This window comes from Triticum dicoccoides, chromosome 5B, assembly GCF_002162155.2.
Source record: "Triticum dicoccoides isolate Atlit2015 ecotype Zavitan chromosome 5B, WEW_v2.0, whole genome shotgun sequence".
NCBI lineage: Eukaryota > Viridiplantae > Streptophyta > Magnoliopsida > Poales > Poaceae > Triticum > Triticum dicoccoides.
Genome location: NC_041389.1, coordinates 198,153,635 through 198,162,369, shown reverse-complemented (window position 1 = coordinate 198,162,369; position 8,735 = coordinate 198,153,635). Strand labels below are relative to the sequence as shown.

Genomic DNA, 8,735 nt, shown 5'->3' with positions numbered 1-8,735 from the left:
GGACGTGGGAGAGATAGCACGAGAAATGAGAGTGGTCTAGAGAGAGTCGAATATGACGTCACGACAAGAGATTCCATTCCCTTGAGTGTGTATATGCAAGGGGGGAGGGAATAGAGGCACCAGGAGAAAATTTCTGTGTGTGTGGTGTTTGTGTTGGTATGTGTGGGTGTGAGAAGATAATGAGACGTGGGGGAAGAGGGTGTGTCACCGCGTGAGGTCCGGTTGGTCGAGGTGAGGCCCTTCGTTCGGTTCCGTCCTGCGCCACATTGGTCGGCCCATGACACATTTAGGAAGACCCATGGATGACTAGTCGTACAAGACAAAGATAGCAGAATTGTGAAGGACTCTGTGTCCACTAACAAAGCCGGCTAGGATTTGTAATCCTAGGTTCTCGGACTAAGGTAACCCCTTTATCTCTGATATTACTATTCATCCAACCTAACTTTAAGGGGCATCCTACAGAATGCTCTGCTAGAATCATACTCGTCGATTAGGAAGAAAGGTGTGAGACAATGCGTGAGAGATAGGCGTAAAGATAATGTGCGTACATGAGACACGTAGGCAGGTCCATGTATATAGAAAGGGTCGATGAGGATTGGGCTTGTGTATGTTTGCGAGAGGAACAGTGCTTGTGATAAAGGTTAGTAAAAATAGTTGTAAATGGTTACGAGAGGGAGGGAGGGTTATATCTAGAGCATGTGTGCAAGAAAGACACCTCGGGAGAGAGTGTGTGAGCATGTGTGAGAGACCACCGATGGAGAGTGAAACTACATGTAAAAGACTACTCTACACATTGATTAAAGATACAAATTGTATCCAAATATTAGGATGGGATCATGATATTTGCAATTCGCGTAAGGAGCGGTCATTGATCCATCAGACATCTAGATTCTATCGAATTTGAGCATGTCTATGTTATTATTCGACATAATTGATCCACATAGTTAGTATTTTGAACTCCAGACAATGCATCGCTTTAGCAATCGAATATAAACGTGACTATAGTTCATGTTGTGTGTGTAAAGCACATTATACACACGAAAGTTACACAATGGACATTATAAATAGCTACCTATGAACTAGCATACATTTGAATTCAACTTAAGGTGGTTTAAAAAAAATCGAATTCAACATGAAGTCCATTCAATTATTTGAATTTGATATCATGGCATTTGTAAACCATACCTAAATTATGGGGGCACCAATCTTTGCTCTGATTTTGTATATAATAGCATATGTAGTCGTGTATAAAATAGATTCAAATTTAGCTCCTCCATTCCAAAATAATCGTAGTTATAGGATTTTCAAGTGTCAAAATTTCAAAAATAAGCGGATAATTTAATGAGGTTTTCAAACATACAAGGTCAAATATAACGTTGTCTATTTAGGTCAATCCTCATAGTTCAAGAGTACTCTTTTTAAACGTGAATGCTTGTGTTTGAAAATTTCAAACGAAGCGCCAAAAGAGCCTCTACTCGCCCGAAACCGCATGAGACCAATGTTTGGTAGTACAAGGAAATTACTTTTCTAATAACTCTGACCCGTGAAACCTACCGGCCCGACGTCCAAAGGTCTAAACCGGGGTAGGTTTGTAGCTTCATCTAGACGCCACGCAACCGCCTCCGAAAACCATTCATACACAATGGCCGCCTAAGCACACATGCGCACGGCCGAAATCGCTCCCGCCCACTATTTGGGACACCTGGGATTACCATCCTACCCTCGACCCGCGGTAGGTCCAAAATTTAAGAGGGGGGCAAAGTTTGTACTTTCCCCAAATTTCAAACAAGCACGTCCCATCTTCTATTCCAAAAAGCCAAAAACAAGCGCGTCCTAGACCGAAACATGGTTCCCCACACCCTTCTGATTCCCCATTCGTACTCCGCGGGCGCCAAAACTACCTCTCCACCAGCCGCGAAACCCCGGCGTCCTCCGTCCGCCACCCCATCCCACCCATCAACCGCCGCCCTCCTCCATCACGCCGGAGCCGATACCCCAATGTTGTCGTCCACCGCAACCTCAACCGCAACGCCCTCCACGGCTAGTAGTTGAAGCCGAGGCCGAGCCGTCCATACCCGAGCCAGTTCAACCATGCCGTCCTGCGCCTCACCGCTGCAGCTCCAACTTCGCCACCCTCCACCGCACCGGGGCTGTTCCTGCTATGCCGTCCTTCGCCACCTCGGATCTGCTTCCCCTCCGCTGACATACGGCCACGGCAACACAGAAGACACTAGTTGACCGGCAACCGAAGAAGGTACTCCTCTTTCCTTATTCGTGCAAATCTTACGTCTCTGCTTGCACGGTATTCATCCCACAGAAGACACTAGTTGACCGCTTCTTCTTGATACTAGATGTTCCTAGTAACTCGCGATATAGAAGGTTTCTCCTCATATACTATTTCACCTTAGCTAGAGGTCCATCCCCCCTGAATTTCAATTTCTGGCCAGTTGATTCCCAATTAACGGAAGCAATCCCCGGCGTAACAGGCGCTAGTACGACTATTACGCCGGGGAAGCAGCGCCTTGGTGTTTATCTTAGGGGCATGTGCAGCCTAGAGCTACTGGCGCCCGATCTGGAGGTTGGCCGAGATTAAAGGGATGGCCTGTGGGCGCTGCCAAGCACGGCGGTGGTGTGAGGTCGATGGGAGGGCGGGGCGGCGGAGGCAGGGGTCTGGGCTGGTGGTCGCTGGCGGTTCGAGAAAGATCGTCAACAGTGACTGGCGGGAGGTAGACGAAGGCCATCTGCCCGTTCCTTATAGATCAGACGGTTCATTGAAAAAATCGACTAACCTATTTATTTTCAGTCGACTGTTATCTTAGATATGACCACATGTTGTGCTGGAGGAGTACCTGCATTTCCTGTGCTCATATATTACAAAATCATACGGAGTAGAATCTAATTTTGTTTGCCATGCAATGTTGTAGAGCTATCATATGTCTCCTGTCATTTATTTTTCAGCCACCTGCTATCTGCTACTTTTACAGTGCACTAGTTCTGCACACACTTCACCCATACTCTCACTATTGTGTTTATATGCAAGGGTATTTCAGAGTCTACCTCGAGAGAAGCAAAAAAGAAAAGAGACAAGTCGTGCTAGCTTTCTACGCGGCTAGGCACGACACGTTACAGCGCTATAAAGGGTGCAGTGTCAGCAGATGGAGACGGTAAACGTTGCTCTGGACTTGATGACCTCGCTCGCAATGAACCACCATCCCAGGTGCTTGCTTTAACTTCACGGTGTCATATGTGGTTGCATGTTCCATATGGTGTCTAGCTTGTATTCGAAAGGCTAAAGTCGGTCTTTATTAAGATAAGGAAAGATATTTTTTACATGAACCACCACCCCGTGAGCACCAGAAGACAAATAGCTAGTCAGGGCACTGGCCGAGCCAGTGACAAGCCCAGCAAAGACAGGCATCACCTGGAAGCCAACTAAAAAGCCGCGATGGTGGCGAAGCAACCCGCCTCCCACCAGGCTCTCAGGTCCTAGATGATCGTGTTCACCACTCCAGCCGGATGTCTAGCTTGCATTGCTTCCAATTTGGTTAAATTGCATCTGCTTAGCTTACACATTATACCTTTGAATATGACATGCCTTTCTGTTTTTGGTACATACTAGTACATCTGTGTATTAACCATGTTCTTACATCAAACTAATGTTCTTGTGTATCCCTCATCAATCACTTATGACGAGGCAGGTAGGCAAGGGGACTACTCCTCATTTAAAGAATGCAGCGTCAGCCTCCCGACATGATTCTCAAGAAACAAAAATGCTAGATGAAGATAGTGAACATAGCTCTGTCGTTGATTACAACATTTCCCCTACACTAGCATCGCAGGTGCTTGCTCTAACTTGGCAGCATGATATGTGGTTGCATGTTGCATATGGTGTCTAGATTGTAATTCTTCCAATCCTGGTTAAACTGCATGTGCTAGTCTGCTTAGCTTATACTCCCTCCGTCCTGTAATGTAAGACGTTTTTGGCGCTAAATTAGTGCCAAAAAACATCTTACATTATGGGACGGAGGGAGTACATTATACCTGTTAATGTGACATGCCTTCCTGTATTTAGTACATGGTACATCTGTCTATTAAGCATGTCCTTACATAAAACTATTGTTTTTTTGTATCTCACATTAATCAATATGATGAGACACCTTTAGTATATGCAGTGCGATATTAGTTGCATCTTTCATATGATTTATAGCATGTGCTGCTTCTAATTTGTTGAAATTACATTTATGATGGGACGCTTTTAACTTGGCAGAGTCATATTGGTTGCATCTTTCATGTCACTACACCACAACACCAATACAATGGCATGTAATCTGCCGAGGGAAGGCCCTTGAGAGGGCAGATAAACTGCCGGGACGGAGTTTCTCCCGGCAGATAGAACTGCCACAAGAACGGCTGCCGGGAAAACTATTTCCCGGCAGATACAGATCTCCCGGTAGTTCCGCTGCCAGGAAGCCCCGTTCTCCTGGCAGATAGATGCGGTATGCCGGTAATCTAATTGCCGGCAGTTATGATAATCCCTGGCAGATAGTCTGCCCTTACTTTCACTAGCCGCAGTTTGCCCGATCCTAATAGCGTGTATATTTATTTTTATTTCTGTTCACGTATATTTATTTTTATTTCTATTCACACAGGAATTGACTCAATATTCAGTAGAAAATCTCAAACACATAATGATTAAAATTCAGTACTACAACATTCATACATGCATTCAGTAGCGTCCAACTACATCAATGAACAGAATTTACATGGACAATAAGATTTCTTTTGTTCAAACTAAGCTAAACAATTGGTTTGAGCTTGACACGCAGCTACAGCCATGTCTACGAAGACAAATTGTTTGTTTGGAACCTTCTTATTGGATGACTTCATTAGATGTCTTGTGAATAACAGACTCGCCACCATCATGTGAAACAGCATAATTTAAACAGGACCACATGTCTCCCGCAGAAGAATCACCAAGCTTGCAATGCTTTTGAAGATCAGAGCTTAACCTTGCGCCACAAGATTTTGTTGCTGCCATGAATACAAGAAACATCATGTAGACATCCTAGTTGACTGGTACAACTGCTATCACGTAGAAGTTTTGTAGCATTCTAACAATCTCATCCTTGTAACAGAACTTACAAGCTTGAGACACAACTTGTTGTACTGCAGAGAAAACAAAATCAAGTTTAAATTTTTGAAAGTACAAACTAGCAGCATCTACAAACTAACAAAATATCAACATCAAACCAGGAAAAGATTTAAAAACATCTAATGAAGATATGACAGCTGACATGTGCTTTTTCAAGAATATTTCAGACTTTCAGTGTGTGTATATCTAGCAATGTAACTATCAATGATTATAAATGATAAATTTTGACACTTCCAAATACAATTCCGGATGTATAGTACTCCCTCCGCCCCAAAATAACTGTCTCAACTTTGTACTAGCTTTAGTACAAAATTGTACTAAGCTTGAGACACTTATTTTAGGATGGAGGGAGTACATAGTAAGCAGTAAAATACAAGGTCAAACAACTTGTACACATCAGAAAACTGCATGCCAAGCATATATTGCATGTTTATACTCCCTCCGTCCGAAAAAGCTTGTGCCTCAAAAGATAGCATCATGCAAGACCATACAGATAAACAAAATTTCTCATGCCATTTGATGATTAGTTTTGTACCATGTATAGGGCGGAGGCAATATATCTTCCATTTTGAAAGGAAAGGAAGGGCATCACTCCTATCAAGATCTCGCAAGTTACAAGGGTAAACTACTCGTGGTAGAAGTCCACGCTACCATATTACAAGTTCTATCAAGTTCATCACTCCTATCAAGATCTCCCAAGTTTTCTAACCAAAGTTACATTAAAAAGAACATCAAAAGGGATATTACCAGAGTGTGCAAAAGTACTGCATGTAAGAGAAGAATGCCACAATATATCATAAGTTTAGTTGCATGGATATCCCAACACAAGAAAATTAGGAACTCATTCCAGAGGAAGATCGCCAACGAGCATCGGTAAGGACATACTCATGGTCCCTAAGAGCATCGGTCCTAGAACCATCAGCAAACCTCTTTCATGTTGATGTTTTGCAAGAACTTGTTCTGCCTATAATACTATGATTTTACTTATGAATCTGCTTCCTTGAAATATAAATCTATTTTAGAGGAAAATAAATACCTATAGTTACACAAAGTTCTATAAGTAAGGCTAGGAATAGTACTTATACTATTACAGAGGCAGCATGCAATTTAATTTATACAATGAAGAAACTGTATAAAAGTTGAACATCAATAGACTAAATGAACCAGGTTACCAAAAGCTGCTTCACAAACCAGAAAATGCATAAGGAAAATCTCATTCCTAACTTCACATTTACTACAGGCTAGATATTAACCTATATTTGGTAACTTGCATCTACAAACAACAAAGTAAATAACACTACATATATACAGGGCCGGTCCTGAATTTTTCGAGGTCCAGAGCGAACTTCAAAAATGGTGCCCCTCAAGACCTCAACTACAACATAGTGCATAAATTTCATTCATATAGATATATATGAAAAAAATATTTTACTTCAAATTTCAATAGAAAAACGGGAACACCTGAATCATTGGAGGAGAAAAGTAGAGATTGAACTGTCCAATTCCAAACATCTCGGGCTTCAATGGTCCTTGCTGTCCTCGATTCCCTGTTTGAGCAAACTGTACACAAGGAGAAGACCAATCAGGGAGCCAAAATTAAACAAACTACAAAAGGATAAAATGGAAAATGGACTGAAAAAATATTAGATCATTTTGAGGTGGCGTCCATCCTGGTTGCAAAGCAAATGGGGCTGATGAGGTTCTGCCAGCCTGCCCCTGCTGCTGCTCACTGAATTGGTCGGACTACTTATAGGCAGTGTGCTGCAGGAAAAAATTGAGAAACCTATAAGGAAGTGATAATGAAAAAATTAAGGGCGATCAAAGGAACCAACCATAGTCAATAATGCTAAGTGATGAAGCAACTGAACATCCTCTCGAACTCAAGGGAAATATTCTCGTGGCTCAAGTAAGTCTCAAGGTCGACCTTCCTCGGGTATTCTGTCTCGCTTCTAGCTTCATTCTCCGCCTTGGTCTTTGTGCGTTGGCTAGCTGCTCTTCCGGTAGCTCCGAGCAGACAGCCACTCAAAAACTTCTTCACTAAAGATGCATAAAAAACACTTGCTACCAGATCAGGTCAAAGCAAACAACAACTAAATGCATGGTTTTTTAAAAGAGACACCAGCCTTGTGAACGTTAGTGCAGGCCATGCCACAGCTCGCAAATGTCACTCCATATTTATCCAGATTGTACAAGACCTGATTGCTAGGTAATTCTGCATATCCATTTTAGACAATGCAATGCCTGCTACAATAATACTAGCTCGGGTGAGACAGTAAATAGTAGTGTTCATCTATGAGATACAGTTTAGTTGTTCGTCCTTTTCAATTACCCATAAAGAAGTTTCAAGCCATCTACATAACACTCTGCAGATATACACTTATCTATACACTATAATGCTTGACAAAGTCAGTACAAGTAGCATTTTTTAACGGAGGGGGTAAAAGTAGCATTGCTTCGATTCTAATTGTAATCATTGACAACTTTCAACACAACTTACAGAATTAAAGAAATAAAATGAAGAATTGCTAAACTTTTGCACCTTCACTCCAATATGCAAGTACAGCTGATGAAAACTTCCCAAGTACATGTAAACTGGTATATCATTGATTAAACAAACTACACCAGATCCTTCTAGCACATGGGTCAAACAATTGATATGCGTCCAAATTTTGGATCACACATCAGCACAAAAGCTCACGAAAGACAAAACAATCTGGATTATCTACTAGAAGAGAGGAGAAATCCATATGTTACCAGACTGCCGGCATCTTCTGGTTCCTGGTCGCTCACTTCCTGTCACTTGCAAGGGTGCCACTGGGGCACCCAAACCTAGGCGCCAAACTACAGCCATGCCGTTGCCGCCGGCTGCACCGAAGGCGGCCACCCAAAGCATATGCCCGCTTCCTAGCTTCACGCTCTGCTCGGGCCGCCCGGATCTGGAGTTGTGCCCCGCGCCCCGTTGGCCGCCTCTTGCGCACGTCCTTCGCCGGATCCGGGGGCCGCGCAACCGCGTCCTTTCTTCCCGCATCCCCGCGGCAGATCCGCGGTGTGGGCAACGGCTTCGACCTCCTCCGCCCATCGGGTCTCCCTCCCTTCCCGTCCTTGTGCAGATAGTTTGGGACGAAGAGGCGAAGGGTGGCTGGCGACAATAGTCGGGGAGGCACTGCGGTGGGATGCTTGGGGTGGCGAATGGTGGTCGGCCACAGCGGAAGGTGCTCGGCGGCGAGGTGGCCGGGGTGGAAGTAGGGTAGGTCGATTTGGATGAGGTTGTGATTTGGGGCAGGCTGCGGACTGGGGTGCGGCCGAGTTTTTTTTTTTTGACGGGACGGCCGAGATTCCTTTGCGTGAAACATTCGGGCTTCGCGCGCTCTCCCACGACTGGGCGCGCTTTGGGCCCAGTTATTTCGCTCACGCGCCATAAACAGTCCCCGGCAGATAATGGGCCGGGCTTTAGTTGCGCCGGCAGATACTATGACGTGAAAAGTAGTCTTTATTCCCGGCAGTGTGACTGCCCTCGTTTGTAAACTTCTAGTGGCAGTTTACTTTCCTTCAAGTAATTTTGCCGGCAGTTGAACGTTTCCCG

General features: G+C 44.0%; 1 long non-coding RNA gene across 7 annotated transcripts; it reads right to left on the bottom strand.

Annotated features, from left to right (window-relative positions):
- Positions 1–4,663: 4,663 nt before the first annotated feature.
- Positions 4,664–8,470, bottom strand: LOC119308062. 7 transcript variants are annotated; one of them, XR_005149780.1, is made up of 4 exons: positions 7,907–8,469; positions 6,985–7,396; positions 6,614–6,913; positions 4,664–5,166 (listed from the first exon to the last, which is right to left on the bottom strand). It is a non-coding gene; the product is annotated as an uncharacterized LOC119308062 (long non-coding RNA). The 7 variants fall into 7 exon arrangements; XR_005149782.1 differs by having other exon boundaries at positions 6,985–7,393; XR_005149783.1 differs by having other exon boundaries at positions 6,985–7,189; positions 7,907–8,468.
- Positions 8,471–8,735: the final 265 nt, after the last annotated feature.